Raw genomic sequence first — 15,348 nt, 5'->3', positions numbered from 1 at the left:
TGATGTACTCCCTCCGTTTCAAATTATAAGTCTCTTTGACTTTTTTGGTTTATTTATTTTACTATGTATCTAGACATATTATTATATATCTAGATGCATAGTAAAATAGATATTCTAAAAAAGTCAAAGCGACTTATAATTTGGAACGAGGGAGTAGTAACTTATATATTTGAGTTCATGTCTCCACCATGTGCTTGTACCTTTTTCTAATTGTTTTAATGGTATGAGAATAGCAATCTGCTTATACTATCTTCATCAACATCAAGTTCGGCCTATATTGTATTTCATAAAAAAGGTATTTTTGTATAAAAGGTATGTGAAATACAATTTATTAATACAATTTTTAAACATAACATACATATAATTTTGACTCTTCAAATGATAAAGCCACTTTGGTTACTGGAGGAACCATCTACTGCACGAGGAAGCAAATCAACTCTTGCTCGGTCATGTTCAACCTATCAATTAATTTGGGTCAGTTTTCGAGAGGATCAAGTATAAACTTGTAGGAAATCGAGGTAATCACGTCAGAGCACGTTGATGCATGAACTGGAACATCGTGCGGGCGTGCCTCGGCACTTGACACGTGTAAGATCGAACATCTCTCCGGTGCAGAATCAGAAACCAAAAAAAAAAATGCTGGTGAGCGGAGGCACAAGCCACGAACAGAGTCTAGAGGCACGACACATATTGCAGACGACCGATTTTGGAATCGACGCCAAACAAGAACGCTGCGCAATCGGCAGTTGAATTTTACCTGCCGCTCTACAGAAGTCAGCTCGCTCCTGTTGCCGTCGTCCCTCTAGCCGTTGGTGCTTGTCGGTCTCGTGTCCAGTGCTGAGGCAAAGCTGACGCCAATTGAGACTTTATTGCGATTTTTTTTATCTAAGTTTCTAACTGCTTTTATTCAATTTTATAACTAATTTATACATACAATTGTATATGTTCACTCGTACAAATTGGCATTTTCAGAAAAGTTGAGTTACAAGCGGTTGGTTAAACAAACATACAAATGATTGCCAAGAGTCTGTACAAATGGTTTTTAGTAGTGAATGAGTAGTACTAAAGAGTAGAGGTGGATATTCGGCTTACCTAAAAATTTAGGATTTGAGATCGGCATACATGGGAAGGAAGCTGTGATCCGCCACCACGCAAGAATCCTCTGTGTGTCTGGCGTTTATGTGAGTTTTGTGTAGTATTTAGTTTGGTGTGGCTGTGCGTGGATTGATAATGGGAGGTGGGTGCAAGATAAGAGTCCGGGATACATTAGGCTGAAGTAAGATGCAATGCATAGGGCTTTTCTTTTAGCTCGGCTCTATCGCGATATTCAGGTACCGGGGTCGGGATCCAAATTTCCTAAAATAATTTTAGATATGTGGACTTCATACCCAAAGAAACACCCGATTTTCCTGGTCTCTGGTTTTCTAAGTTTAGATTCGGCTTCGATGTTCAAGTATCAGGTGTAATTTTCTAGTGAGGACTACCGACTCTTTGACACCTCGCGAAGAAAACCTTTCATTTACTTTCCACATTCTTTTTTGTGCAATTCAGTTTCCTGGATTATCCTTTTTAAATTAGAATTTCTATCTGCCTAAGGATACACTTATCAACTTAGCACATGAGTGAATTTGGCAAGAAATAGGTATTCAATTTGCGTGAAAACTTTGTACAAGTCCAATTCACCCTCCTCTGTTTGGTATCTTGATTCTTTCACCAAGGCAAACAGTATGACAATTGGTCATATAGCTGTACCAAAGTGACATTAGAGCAAATATAATAAGGGGTGGCAAGCAGGCTTTAAGCTGAGGTGGAGGAGAGAGAGGAGAAACGGGCTGTAAGTTTACAGTCAACTTAGACACAAGAACCAAGAAATTCTGTGAGAGAGACAAGTGGGTCATATATTAATAGTGAAGATGTAACTACTATATAAATGGGCTGAGAGGTAGGCTACAAGGATTCATACAGCCAACAGTCGGCTGTATTATTAGCCTTGCTCTTAAGCACTAATAGTTTCCATATGGTTACAAAAACAACAGTGCTAGAGCCCAGACGTTCGTGCCTGCACTCCGTTTCGCACGCCCCATTGTGGGGTCCTGCGTCGCCTTAACATCATCAGCATCAAAAAGAGGGGAGGTGGCGGCGCCCGCCTGCGCCTCTGGTTTCGGAAGGACCCGCGGTGTGCCCCGGCCGCGGCGTCGTATCGGATGCCCAATCGGTGCTCGTAGGAGGAGGAGACACCAAGGCGAGGTAGCAGAATGCGAGAAGGGAGATGCAACACCCGATCTACTTTTAAAACATCCAGATGCAACACTTGCAACATACGTCTGAAGACAAATGAAACACATGAAACATGTATTTAAAACACTTACAAAAACACCTAAAAATACTTGAAATCATTGTAAACGTAGGTAACATCCAGATAAAACACTTGCATCATATGTGTGAAACATATGCAACATCCAGATAAACACACTTGCAACATACATCTGAAAAAATAAATCAAACATTAGGAACAGAAGCTTACAACATACATGTATAACCATTGCAACACATGCGACATCCCAATATATTTTTGCAACATCCATATAAAACACTTGCTGACTTGCAACATACCTATGAATCATCTGAAACACTTGAAACATGTGTATTGCAACATAGGGAGGCCGGGGCCGGTCGATTCAGTAGCGGCACGCGAGCACCACCAGTACCAGCATTAGTGGCGGCGCGTGAGCACCACCACACCAGCGCCAGGCTTGCACGCGCAATGAGAGGGAGCAGGCGGCGCGCGCGACGGGCAGGAGCGAGTAAGCGGTGCGGCAATAGCGAGGCGGAGTGAGGGTGCGGCGTCCGGGCGGGATGGACGCCTACGTCCTATCATTAACGTTATAGCAACGACATTTCAAGTTCCTTTTAAACAAATTATATTTGGTCAAAGGACATGCCTACCTATATATGTACTCTCTTCGTTTCAAATTATAATGTTTTGGCTTCTCTAAATACATTGTTTTTTACTATACATCTAGATATATTGTATATCTGGATGCATAGCAAAAGCTAAGAATTAAAAAAACCAAAACATCTTATAATATTTAAGTTTCCATTGGCAAATAGCAATTGAGATAAAGGTTCATTTGCATGCAGATCCCACGGACACTCGTAACTATTTTAATCCATATCTTTTCAAATGGATTAAGGTACAAATTAACTAATTTCAACACATAGATTGGTTATTAATGTGAATACATGTGCATTCAAATAAATCCTAAAAGTATTCCGAGAAAAGCGCACTTGCGTGCAAATCAAAGTGAACTAAAGTATGACTTACTCTTACAAAATCAACTAATCCAACACAACATAATACATCTTTTTTTTATCAAACGAATACAATGAATCATTATGAAAATCAAAAGAGTGAAAAATATTAGACATTATGCAACTTATCTAATTTTCGCGAATTTAATTGTGTTAAGTTAATGACAGCAAGAAGATCCATCAACTGGCCCACCCAGATGATGAACTAGCTATCACAGCTACTACTTCTAGTTCACTCTGTTGCAAAATTTCCTTATCTCCCCTTGGCTGCCGGTGAGCACGTCGAGGTGGCCCATCTTCACCATGGCGGACGCGAAACGCGAGGCCCAGAGCGTCCGGTTGCGCGCGTAGAGGTCGACGAACGCCGCCGTGTCGTTCCGGCTGAGCAGCGTGACGTCCGACGTGAAGAGCACCTCCCGCGTCTGCACGTTCCTGTAGTACTGGTTGTCGAGCCGGAGCTCCGTCCTCGGGTCCAGCTCCACCACCCGGTCGCGCCGCCCCGTCGCCGCGGGGCACCGCGTTCGGAGGTACCTGCCGTAGGTGGCGTTCATGTCCTCGGCGATCTGCGGGTACAGCCGGAAGGAGAACGCGGAGCAGTGGGAGCGGCCGAAGGAGTGGGCGCCCGAGAGGGTGACCATGTCGTCGGCGGTGAGGTTCTTGGCGGCGAAGCTGTCGACGAGCACCGTGGCCTTGGCGAAGGGACCCGGAAGGTTGTTGAGCACCTCGGACGCGTTGGAGACGCGGCCGTCGTGTCGCCCCGCCGGCAAGGCGAAGTCGACCCCGCCCATGAGGCCGCAGGCGTCGCGGGCGGCTAAGGCGACGATGTCGGCGCAGGACACGGTCCTACGGCACCGGCGCTCCAGCACGCGCTTCGCGCGGTTGATGACGCTGAACCCGCGGAGGCTGGGGTTGTTGGCCTGCGACGCCTTCTCCACCGTGCTGGCGTTGCTGCCGGGTGCCGCATCCAGCAGCACCGATATGTAAGCTTGGCGCGCTTGTTGCCTAGAGTCGATTCTGTTTGAGTAGATGCAAACCAACGGGCTTGTTGCTTACCCTGACGAAGCAATCGTGGAAGAAGAGGCGGACGAGGCCTGGTCCATTGCCGGGGTCACGGCGGATGGCGGCGTGGACGACGGTGCGGATGAGATCCTCTGCTCGTGGGCAAGTGCGGCTGTAGTAACCGACCTGTAACGGGGCCTCCGGTGATGCGACAGAGGAGACGACGATCCACGAGCAGGGTGGTAAGAGCAGCAAGCTGAGCAACACGAGTAGTGCTGCCTCTCTTCATCTCTGGTGCTGTGGAGTGTGGAGTGTCAGGATCTCGTTCCTGCTGGGGTTTTGTGATACACGGCAGTGGCAGTGCTCGATCAATGCGTCCCTAAATGGAGGGAAACAAGATGATGGCGATAATTTAAATACGCCAATCAATGAAGCGAGGCACATGCACTGACCGATTGTGTTTCCTAGGCTACACTGGCCCTCGTTTAGATTGCAAATTTTTGCAATCTGGACACGGTAGTACGTTTCGTTTGTATTTGACAAACTTTGTCTGATTATAGACTAACTATGCTCAAAAGATTCGTCTCGTGATTTACAACCAAACTGTGCAATTAGTTATTTTTTTTACCTACATTTAATGCTCCATACATACATCCAAAAATTGATGTGATGGAGAGATAGTGAAAAAACTTAGAATTTGGAGGTAATCTAAACAAGGCCTAGAGTAGACGAACGGAGCAAACAACTGAACAAGAGTTGACCTGCGCATACAGAGTTAACTGGCCTCAAGGGGGTACTAGTACGTACCCCTTGAATCCTACAATCACCTTAAGTTAAACTATCCTAAATTTGACTAACATTATTGAAGTTTGTAACAATATTTATAATATCGAATTAATATATTATAAAATTAACATGCCTGCTTTTGTAAACTAGCTCTCCTTGGTGGCTTTATAGAAATGTGTAATATAACTCATTTTGAGCTCTCCATGAGCTCTAGCTTGGATAGACACATCCTCTCTTGAGAGTTTTATTCCTAGAGGAGAACATATTGGTAATTATTAGCAAGGGTTTTGATTGAAAATTAAAGACTTGTTAGTGCATGGTGTGAGTAAGGACATGTGCATTTCTTGGGACTTCCTAATGCTTTTGTGCTAGAAGTAGTTGTTGAAATACTTCAATCCTTTATTATTGGTAGAGTCCCGCAGCTAGCATATTATGTTTCCTTTCTTGTATGTGAGGGTCTATTACTAGTTTGAGTTTTCTTTAAGGATATGGCTTAGTGTGTTAGCGCTAATAAGAAGCTTGTCATACAAAATTTGTATTGTAAGTAATACTTGGAACATTAATGAAGTAGTTATACTAAGGTTTTAACTTGTGCTATAATTTTTCTAAAGCTCAATTCATCTTCTTTTGCTATTTGATACGATGGAATCTTAGTGTCAATGAATACTAGTTAATAAACAAATACTCCCTCCATCTTAAAAGAGTGCACTTTTAGATCTAGTCAAAGTCAACCTATTTTAAGTTTGACTAAATTCATAAAAAATGGGGCTCCTGTATTCTTAACCTTGTTTTGAAGTCTAATTATGATTTTGCCCATTCTTTTCCAAACAAGAATTTACTCCTCTTCGGTTTAAACGAGTTAATAACAATGTCAGCTCGGCTAAAATAGAGTAGTTTTTCCATATGAATTTGTCAATCTCACCTAGTTTTGTTAGTACTCTGTCATATTTACATATGTTTTGACATCAAATATTTGGACTACATTTTGAAAGAACTTTTACAATGAATTTGCAAATATTTTAATATAAGTGAAGTTTAACAAGTTACACATGTTTAATTGACCCTGTAGAAACTTGGGGCTTATTAGGATAAGGTAAGGGGTTACTATTGTCTTTAATTTTTATTTTTTCTCTTTCTAAAATTTATTTAATGGCATTCAGCTATTAGAGTCTAGGACAGGTGAATAGTGATTTTAGATGTAAAGCGAGGGTATCAAAATAAAATTAGAAAAATTAAGGATAAAATCATAATTGGCCTTCAAAAGGCAGGGGCAAGAACATCAATCTCCAAATATATAGTATCAATAAATATAGTTCTAAATAGATATACTACAAAAATATGTATTCCGTTAAAAAATTGATGACATTTATTTAATTTCATAAAATATGGGTATTTTTTGATACGGGAGTACGAAGATAAAGCTGGGCACGAGTTTTTTTTATTTTAGAAGAAAAAACTGGGCAAAGCGGAGCCCCTTGGAAAGAGTGTGCCGTGTCAACTGTCAAAGATAGACGTTGTTTCGTGGGCAGTCGTGCCAATTTTGCTCTGCAGCGTATGACTTGCCGGATTCTGTGATTCTGTCGGCTCGTTCTTCCCTATCATTCTTCTCTTGCAAACGGTCGAAGAAATACTGGAAATCGTGCTTCCACTGGCACGCGTGTGCAGGCCATCTGCTCCAGCGTCCACAGTCAACCCCGTGGAGATCGATCCCCGCCGCGCCGCGCGCAAATGCCGATGCTGCACATTGGGATCGGATTTCCAGCTGCTGCCCGAGTTCCGCGATGCGCTGCCGACCTACAATCTACAAACACACAGCATGAACGGCACCGCGTTCTTCTCACTTTTTTGCCAACCGGAAGCGAACAAAGGAACACAAAAAAATTTCGCACTGGATTCAGTGTCGAATTAGACTGCGCTTCCTGAGATGGGCCGCTTCAATATATAGCTGGGGATGCAACTCGCTTTTGTATTTTTAAATATGGCTTCTTTAATTATAGATATAAAGTAGTTTATGTCTATGATAGACTAAGGATGACAAACAAACATAAGCTAGAATAGAGTTGCACATAAGTTAAATCATCATGTTTGTCGTGACAATATGATAACTATGTGGTTATAGTGGATGTCCCTATTGCATTGTATGGAGTACCATATGCTAGAAGCTGCTTCCTCCATCCCACATTATAAGTCGTTTTGGCTTTTCTAGGTTCAACATAGCTTTTACTATACGCCTAGATATACACTACATCTATATACATAGCAAAGCTATGAATCTAATAAAGGCAAAATGACTTATAATTTGGAAGTAGGAATACTAACAATTACTTTATCCATTCCAAATTATAAGACGTTTTGGCTTTTTCTAGATTTCTAGATACATAGTTTTTGTTATATACTTAGATATATACTATGTCTAGATATATAGTAAAAGCAATAATGTATTTAGAAAAATCAAAACATACTGTCTTACAATTTGAAATGGAGGGAGCACATCTTTTTATTACTAACTGAAGGCCCCTGAGCATACAAGTGAGTGCTACAAGTGGTATCAAGTGGGTACTACATGTGGTATTAAGTTGGGAAAGAAGTTGGATGAAATGTTAAGGCACATTTTGGATGAATGGTAAGGCATCCAATGAAGTTTGTAGTAAGCTTAGTGCATGTATACTTTAGTTGACTTTATTCTATTATTACATTTTATGCTTCCTTTGATTGTGTTGGCATCATCACAAAATGGAGAGCGATTGTAAGAATGATGTGCCCTTTTTGCACGATTAAGTGTGGTTTTGGTGATTTAGATGACAACATAGTCATTAGGACAGACATGTGGGCTTCGCATTAGGCCAAGAATAGTGTCTGGCCTTGTTTTTTTCTGCACGAATGCATCGATTAGATGACTGCACAACACTAATGCAGTACATTATACTAGTTCATATGGATGAAAATCGTGTTAGAGATGTAAAAGAACACACTAAAAAGAATGGAAGAAGAAAAATCGTAGATTTATAATGCATAGATAGAAGGAAATTATGCAAGCGAGCTCACTACAAATACAGGGAACAAACACACTATGCCAGATTTGCACGTCACTGCCGGCATTATCACTGCCGGATTTGTGAGAACTAGCAGTGATGTACCTTCACTGCCGGTTATGAGCTTGGAAATGAAAAAAATGATTGGGGTTGGGCTAAAACCGGCAGTGAATGACCACATCACTGCCGGTTTGTGGCTTGAACCGGCAGTATTTTGGCGGCCACTCATCACTGCTGGTTTAATCCAAGAGCCGACAGTGATTAGGGTCTATCACTGTCGGTTCTAGCCAAGAACCGACGGTGATAAGCCTACAACACAAAAAGGCTGCAGCCGTCCTCTCCTTCCTCCTCTCTTCCATCCCGAGAACAGAGGCACACGTTTGGACCTTTCCCTCAATTGTTGCAGCTGCTCTTCACCATGAAGCTAGCGCTTGGATTTTGAAGAATGGCTTGATCTTTTTTCTTTAAGGTTAGTAACAAACATCCACTCCTTTGATTTTGTTGCTTAATTAGCTTCGTTTTGATGGCTACATCGCTTGATTCTCATTCTAGTTCTTTCTCCATTCTAGAGCACTTTTCCAATTGGACATTTGTACAAGGCTCAAATTGTGGTGAATCCATCATCCAAACGGTTGGTGTCTATGAACACATTTAAATTCCTAGCTAATTATTCCATAGTGGTCAAGATCATCATTGTTAGTATGTGATGCTATAATTAGTTCTTAGAAGTAGAGTAGAATAGATGTTCTTCATTATTGCGCAATAATTGTTTTTTACTACGATTTTTAATTTACAGGGCCGGGGCTACTAATTTCAATTTTCCAATAATTAGTGTACAATAATGTTTTCCAAAAATGGTACTTTCGAGCTACAATTGTTGTTCATGAAGCTCGATTTCTTATTAATTCTTTGTAATTACTGTCTCAGTATTTTTTGTGCAGAGATGGATCGAGAGTGGATGCATCTGTCCTGAACGGACAAGCGGTAAATGCATGACGTCAGCCAGTTTATCACTGATGCCAAAGCCCATGCTGGGAATGGGAACCCTGTCTTTTGCCCATGCAAAGATTACAAGAATCATAGGAACTTTCATCAAATTGAGTCTATACGATCGTACTTGATTACTAGGGGGTTCATGCCAAACTATATGATATGGATTATGCATGGCGAGGTTGGTGTGAATGTTCTGCAGGAAAATGATGATGATGTGGACATGCCTGACATAGCCATCCATGATGCTGACAAGGAACCCGGTGTCAATACGGAACCTATGGCCACAGTTAATAATGTGTTTAGGAACACGCTAGCTGACAACATCGAGGATAACGATGGCATTTCTCAGCTGTTACGTAATGTAGAGACCGGATGTCTTAGTGAAAGACAACTGAGAAAGCTAGAGAAAATGAGACAAGATGGCAAAACACCATTGTATAGGGATTGTCCAATGAGTAAACTGGAAGCCGACATCATGCTGTTAGAGTTCAAATCGACAAACGGATTGAGCGATAAAGGCTTCGATCAATTGTTAGGTATAATAAGGAAAATGCTCCCAGAAAAAAATGAGTTTTTAGGAGGTATGTTAGGAACAGATTCAGGCCAGAAGGGGGCATGGTTGAAGGATGGTCAACAGAGGAGGCCATTGAGTTCTACACATATTATCTAGACATCAAAAGGGCCGGAGTTCCAGAATCTCGTCACGAGGGAAGACTATGTGGCAAAGGAACGATTGGGGAGAAATCTGTTACAGTAGATGACCCTGTTTCTTTCAGACATGCACAGTTCGCTGTTCTTCAGCAAGCCGATGGTGTTGTAAGGAAAATAGACCCTAGGCCCATTTACTTTGGATTTTGGTGTTTGATGACCAACACAACCAAATAGGACTAATGAATTTACAAGTGTTTGTTTTGTAGTCCAACAGGGTGCAAGACGTGACTTGGACGAAGGCAACATGATGATCTGATGATCAACACCTTAAGCAAGACTTTAGGAGCACAAGAAAAGACCCAAGATATCAAGCAAAGTCCAAGCATGAAGATACGAACCAAGCTGTACGCAAGATCATGAAGAAACGAGCTCACAGAGGCGATCGGATGCTGGACCGGACGCTAGAAGCGCGACCGGACTCTGGACCGGTGGCTCGGCAGATAGGTGACTAGATGCAAGGACCGGATGCTGGCGGCAACCGACCGGACACAGGAACGCAGCGTCCGATCGAGTACAGAAAGGTTCCAGAGCGGCATATCTGTGACCGGACGCGTCCGGTGGCAGGCGACCGGATGCTGGCCAACGTCCGATCAGCACATTGCCAGCTCAATGGTCGGGACGACCGGACGCGTTCGGTCAGGACGATTCAGCGTCCGGTCAGTAGCAGTTTCATGGGAATTCGACCACAACAGCTACTTTCTCAGGGGGGCTTATAAATACAACCCCCAACCGGCCATTTGATGATAGTGGAGCTGAGGGAACATACCAAGGGTGTTGATATACCATTTTAGTGATCTCCACTTGCATAGTGCTTAGTGTTTCATCAGGTGATTAGCATAGGTGCTTTGCGAAGTGCTTAGATTGATTAGACCACCGCTTATGCGCTTGCTCTAGGTTTAGGCCTAGTGTTTAGTGAGGTTTGCATACCTCTTGCCACCCTGTGCTTGTGACCACAAGTGTTGTACATCGGAGGGGCTTGAAGTCTTGTGAGATCACACCAACCGCGTTTGTGGTGTGGCCGCCACCGTGTACCGGAGGGAACAAGGCCCGCGGTGTTTCGGCCGGAAGCGTGATAGTGAAGACGGCGGGGAGCATCCGAGAGAGGCTTGCCGAGAGGCACATCGGAGACCCACTTGCGCATGGGGAAGGCCCGAGGCTATCCACGGAGTTACCCGACCGGGAGCTTGGCCCTTGCGAGGGATTCCTTGTGAGGGGCTCCAACAAGGACTAGGGAGAAGCTTGCGCGCTTCTCGATACCTCAGTAAAAATACCGGAGTCGTCGATGGGAGTTTGCATATCTCTACCTTGCTCTTTAGCTTCTGCATTTACATTGATTACTTTACTACTTTTGTGGTAGAGATAGCAACACACTAGCAAAACCGTAGTTGCACATTTAGATAGTTTATCTTTTGCATAGGTTTTGCTAAGGTTAGAAAAAGAGGCCATAGTTTTGAGTTAGTATTTTTAAGTTGCCTAATTCACCCCCCCTCTTAGGCATCATGATCCCTTCAATTGGTATCAGAGCCGGTTGGCTCATATTTGGACCTTTGGCTTAACCTCCGGTGAGCCAATGCTATTGTAGAGTGGTTGGGATGGATACCGCTAGGCCTCCACAATTTGACGGCACTAACTTCCCATACTATAAAGCTAGAATGGCTTGCCACCTTGAGGCAGTTGATTTGGGTGTATGGAGAGTCACTCGTGACGGGATGAAACCCATCAAGAATTCCAAAAAACCCACAAAGAGTGATGAAAAGGAAATGCACTTCAATGCTAGAGCTAAAAATTGCTTGTTTGAATCACTTAGTATGGATGTTTTTAACCAAGTATTCACTTTAAATATGGCACATGAAATTTGGTTAAAAATCCAAGAGCTCCATGATGGCACAAGTAATGTCCGTGAGCAAAAACATTGTCTAGCTAAGCAAGATTATGATTCCTTTGCTATGAATGATGATGAGCTTGTTCGTGATATGTATTCTCGATTGAATCTAATTATAAATGAGCTCCATTCAATAGGATTATTAAAGCTAGATGATGCGGACATCATGAGGAAGATCATCTCTGTTCTACCACAAAAGAAATATGCAAGCATCATCACCATCCTTCACAACATGGAGAACTTGAGCACCATGACCCCGGGCATTGTCATTGGCAAGCTAGTGGCATTTGAAATGTCACGTAAGATGGGTCAAGGAGAAGCATCTTCATCAAGCAAAGGCAAAGCTCTCACTTGTAGCGAGAAGAAAAAGATGAAGGGCAAGAAAGTTGAGTCAAGCTCAAGCTCAAGCTCCTCAAGTGAAGAAGAAGAAGATGAGGATGATGATGATGATGAACAAGAATCAAGTGATGATGATCAATCTTCCTCCTCCACCTCCGACCTTGATGAAGAATCAATCAAACTTATCAAAAAGGTGGAGAAGATGATCGTAAGGCTCAATGTCAAGGGTGTGCCCATCCAAATTCAAGACCTTGTTTTCACTAATCAAAGAAATGAGCAAAGAAAGAGAGGATGCTATGGATGCGGCAAGTTGGGGCACTTTGTGGAAGTTTGTCCAAACAAGCCCACACCCAAGGCAAAGAAGAAGATGTGCAAGAACAAAGCCCTCACATCAATAAGGTCATGGGATGATTCTTCAAGTGAAGAAGATCATCACAAGAGGTGAGGGCGCAAGCACTCATCATCAAGCTCTTCTTGTGTGTGCCTTATGGCACGAGGTAATGAAAGCTCATCCTCTAGTGAGAGCGATAGTGATGATGATTTACCTTCTTATAATACAATTGTGTAACAAAATCGTAAATATGCTAAAGTTTGCACTAGTCAACAAAAGAAGCTCAAAAATTTAAAAGAAGAGCTAGGTAGTTCACAAGTAGCATACAAGAATTTGCTTGAACAATATGAAAACTTTGCAAATCTCAATGTTGAACTATCTACGAAAATTGAGCAACTTGAGGCTAGTGCAACAACAAATGCATGCACAATCAATGATGAGCAACTTTTAAAGAAAAATGAAAAATTAAAAGAAAAGTTAGCTAACTCACAAAATGATTATCAAAGTTTGCTTGCTAAATTGGAAATCATGTGCAAACATTGTGATGAGCTAACTATTAAAGTTGCTAATCTTGAAGCTGTCAAAAATACCCCCACCAAGGCATCTAAAAAGAAAAGTTCTATCATTAAAAAGGATGTCTCTACTTCTTGCAATGATTTATGTTTAGACTTGCCTTTGTGCAACCAAGTTTGTGTTGAGAAAGTTGTTGTAGATACATGCACACAAGAGGTTGCAAAGGAAAATGAGCAACTCAAGCAAGAAGTAGCTCACCTCACCAAGGACTTGACTCAAGTGAAAGGCAAGGCGAAGCAAACCCAACTTCATCAAGATAACACCGTCAAGGGAGTGAAGAAGCTTGATGAAGGACAAACCGTGGTTTGTTACGTATGCCACAAGGAAGGTCACAAGTCCTATGAGTGCAAGGTGAAGAATGGGGGAGGAGCAAAGAAGAAGGAGAAAAAGCAAACAAGCAAGTTCTCCAACACCTACACCAACATGGTGGACAAGAAGGCCTTCACACCTTATCTCTTGAAGAAGAAGAAAAATGACAAAGTGGTGGCCATCAAGGTGAACAAGCAAGCCAATAATGGGGTCAAACGCTTTTGGGTGCCAAAGGAGATCATCTCAAACATGAAGAGCACCAAGAAGGTTTGGATCCCGAAAGAGAAGTGAGGAGTCCGTTGGAAATCGGGGAATTTGGAGACTTGGCAAAGTTTGGGTGCATTTCATGGGGTGCATCATGATGGACAAAGTCATTGCCAAGTGGGTTAGTGAATACAATGGACCCAAATTCCCCTTCCCATGTTAGGTAACTAGATGTCATTACTTTCAATTAGTTTTCATTTCAATTGGTATTGTTTTTCAATTGATTTACTCTTAAAGTATCTAGTTATCTTTCATACCTATGTTTGCATCTACATGCTTAAATCTTTTGTCATGCATTCAATAGGTATATCATATGGTAGGCTTGCTCGGTTTCATGATCAACCCTTGGAGCAAACCTACATGGTTTAAAATTGTTTAGGAGCACGGCACATAGCTTGTTTTACAATTATTTATCTAATATGTGCCAAAGTCCAAATTGTAGAGAATCTCTCCCAAATATCATCCTTCAAATGGTATTTTGATACTTAAATCAATGTGCACAAATTTTACAAGTATTCAACACTTGTGTGCACAAATTTAGGGGGAGCTTAATCTGCAAGTTGGATGCCTTGAGACTAACACCTTTTTAAGCTTATCTTATGTGTAGTGGTCTCATAGCAAGGAAAATGGAGTCCCCGGAGGAAAGCATTATACTTCAATTGGTAGAAATCAAATTGATTTTCACATGTGGTATTTCTAAACCAATATCACCATGTTGATCTCTCTTTGATATTTATTTGCTTTCTCCATGCATTATATAGATTAACCTCTCTTGTGCAATAAATTGCTAATTATGCATATGCTTTGCTTTCTACCATATGTATGCATACATTTAGGGGGAGCTTAGTCTATATAATGTGAGAGTCAAATTTTGTGATCCATTTCACTCTCTACACAGAGGATCACGAAATTTGACCCTTCCTTGTACTACTAATGTCTTCCTTTTCGGTGTTTGATGCCAAAGGGGGAGAATTTGAAGGACCAAAGGCAAGCATCAAGTTGATGTCTACAAGTGGTAATGGTCTGAAAAGGGAGGAAAGTGAATTATGGGTTAGTCTAAGTAATGGGAGGCAAGCATCAAGTTGATGTCTACAAGTGGTAATGGTCTGAAAAAGGGAGGAAACTGAATTATGGGTTAGTCTAAGTAATGGGAGAATTTTTTTAGAAAGCTAGGCCTTAATCCATAATATCACATGGGGACATTTGCAAGGGCAAGACAAGCTTTTAAGTAAAGTTTTAATTGGTATATGTCAATTAGTATCATATAACCTTGCCCTTCGCATTGCATCCTAGCAAGTAGGTAGTTTTTTAACTTCCAAATTCTTATTATTTGCTTGCTTTGGTCGTGTTGTCATCAATCACCAAAAAGGGGGAGATTGTAAGAAAAATAGACCCTAGGCCCATTTACTTTGGATTTTGGTGTTTGATGACCAACACAACCAAATAGGACTAATGAATTTGCAAGTGTTTGTTTTGTAGTCCAACAGGGTGCAAGACGTGACTTGGACGAAGGCGACATGATGATCCGATGATCAACACCTTAAGCAAGACTTTAGGAGCATAAGAAAGACCCAAGATATCAAGCAAAGTCCAAGCATGAAGATAGGAACCAAGCCGTACGCAAGATCGCGAAGAAACAAGCTCGCAGAGGCGACCGGACGCTGGAAGCGCGACCGGACTCTGGACCGGTGGCTCGGTAGACAGGTGACCGGATGCAAGGACCAGACGCTGGCGGCAACCGACCGGACACAGGAACGCAGCGTCCGATCGAGTACAGAAAGGTTCTAGGGTGGCATATCTGCGATCGGACGTGTCCG

At 42.2% G+C, this 15,348-nt stretch overlaps 1 pseudogene; it reads right to left on the bottom strand.

Annotated features, from left to right (window-relative positions):
* Positions 1-3,539: 3,539 nt before the first annotated feature.
* On the bottom strand, positions 3,540-4,600 carry LOC136452051 (peroxidase 5-like; annotated as a pseudogene).
* Between the last annotated feature and the right edge of the window lie 10,748 nt (positions 4,601-15,348).

The sequence above is a fragment of the Miscanthus floridulus genome, chromosome 5 (assembly GCF_019320115.1).
Source record: "Miscanthus floridulus cultivar M001 chromosome 5, ASM1932011v1, whole genome shotgun sequence".
NCBI lineage: Eukaryota > Viridiplantae > Streptophyta > Magnoliopsida > Poales > Poaceae > Miscanthus > Miscanthus floridulus.
This window is presented reverse-complemented; position numbering and strand designations above follow the sequence as displayed.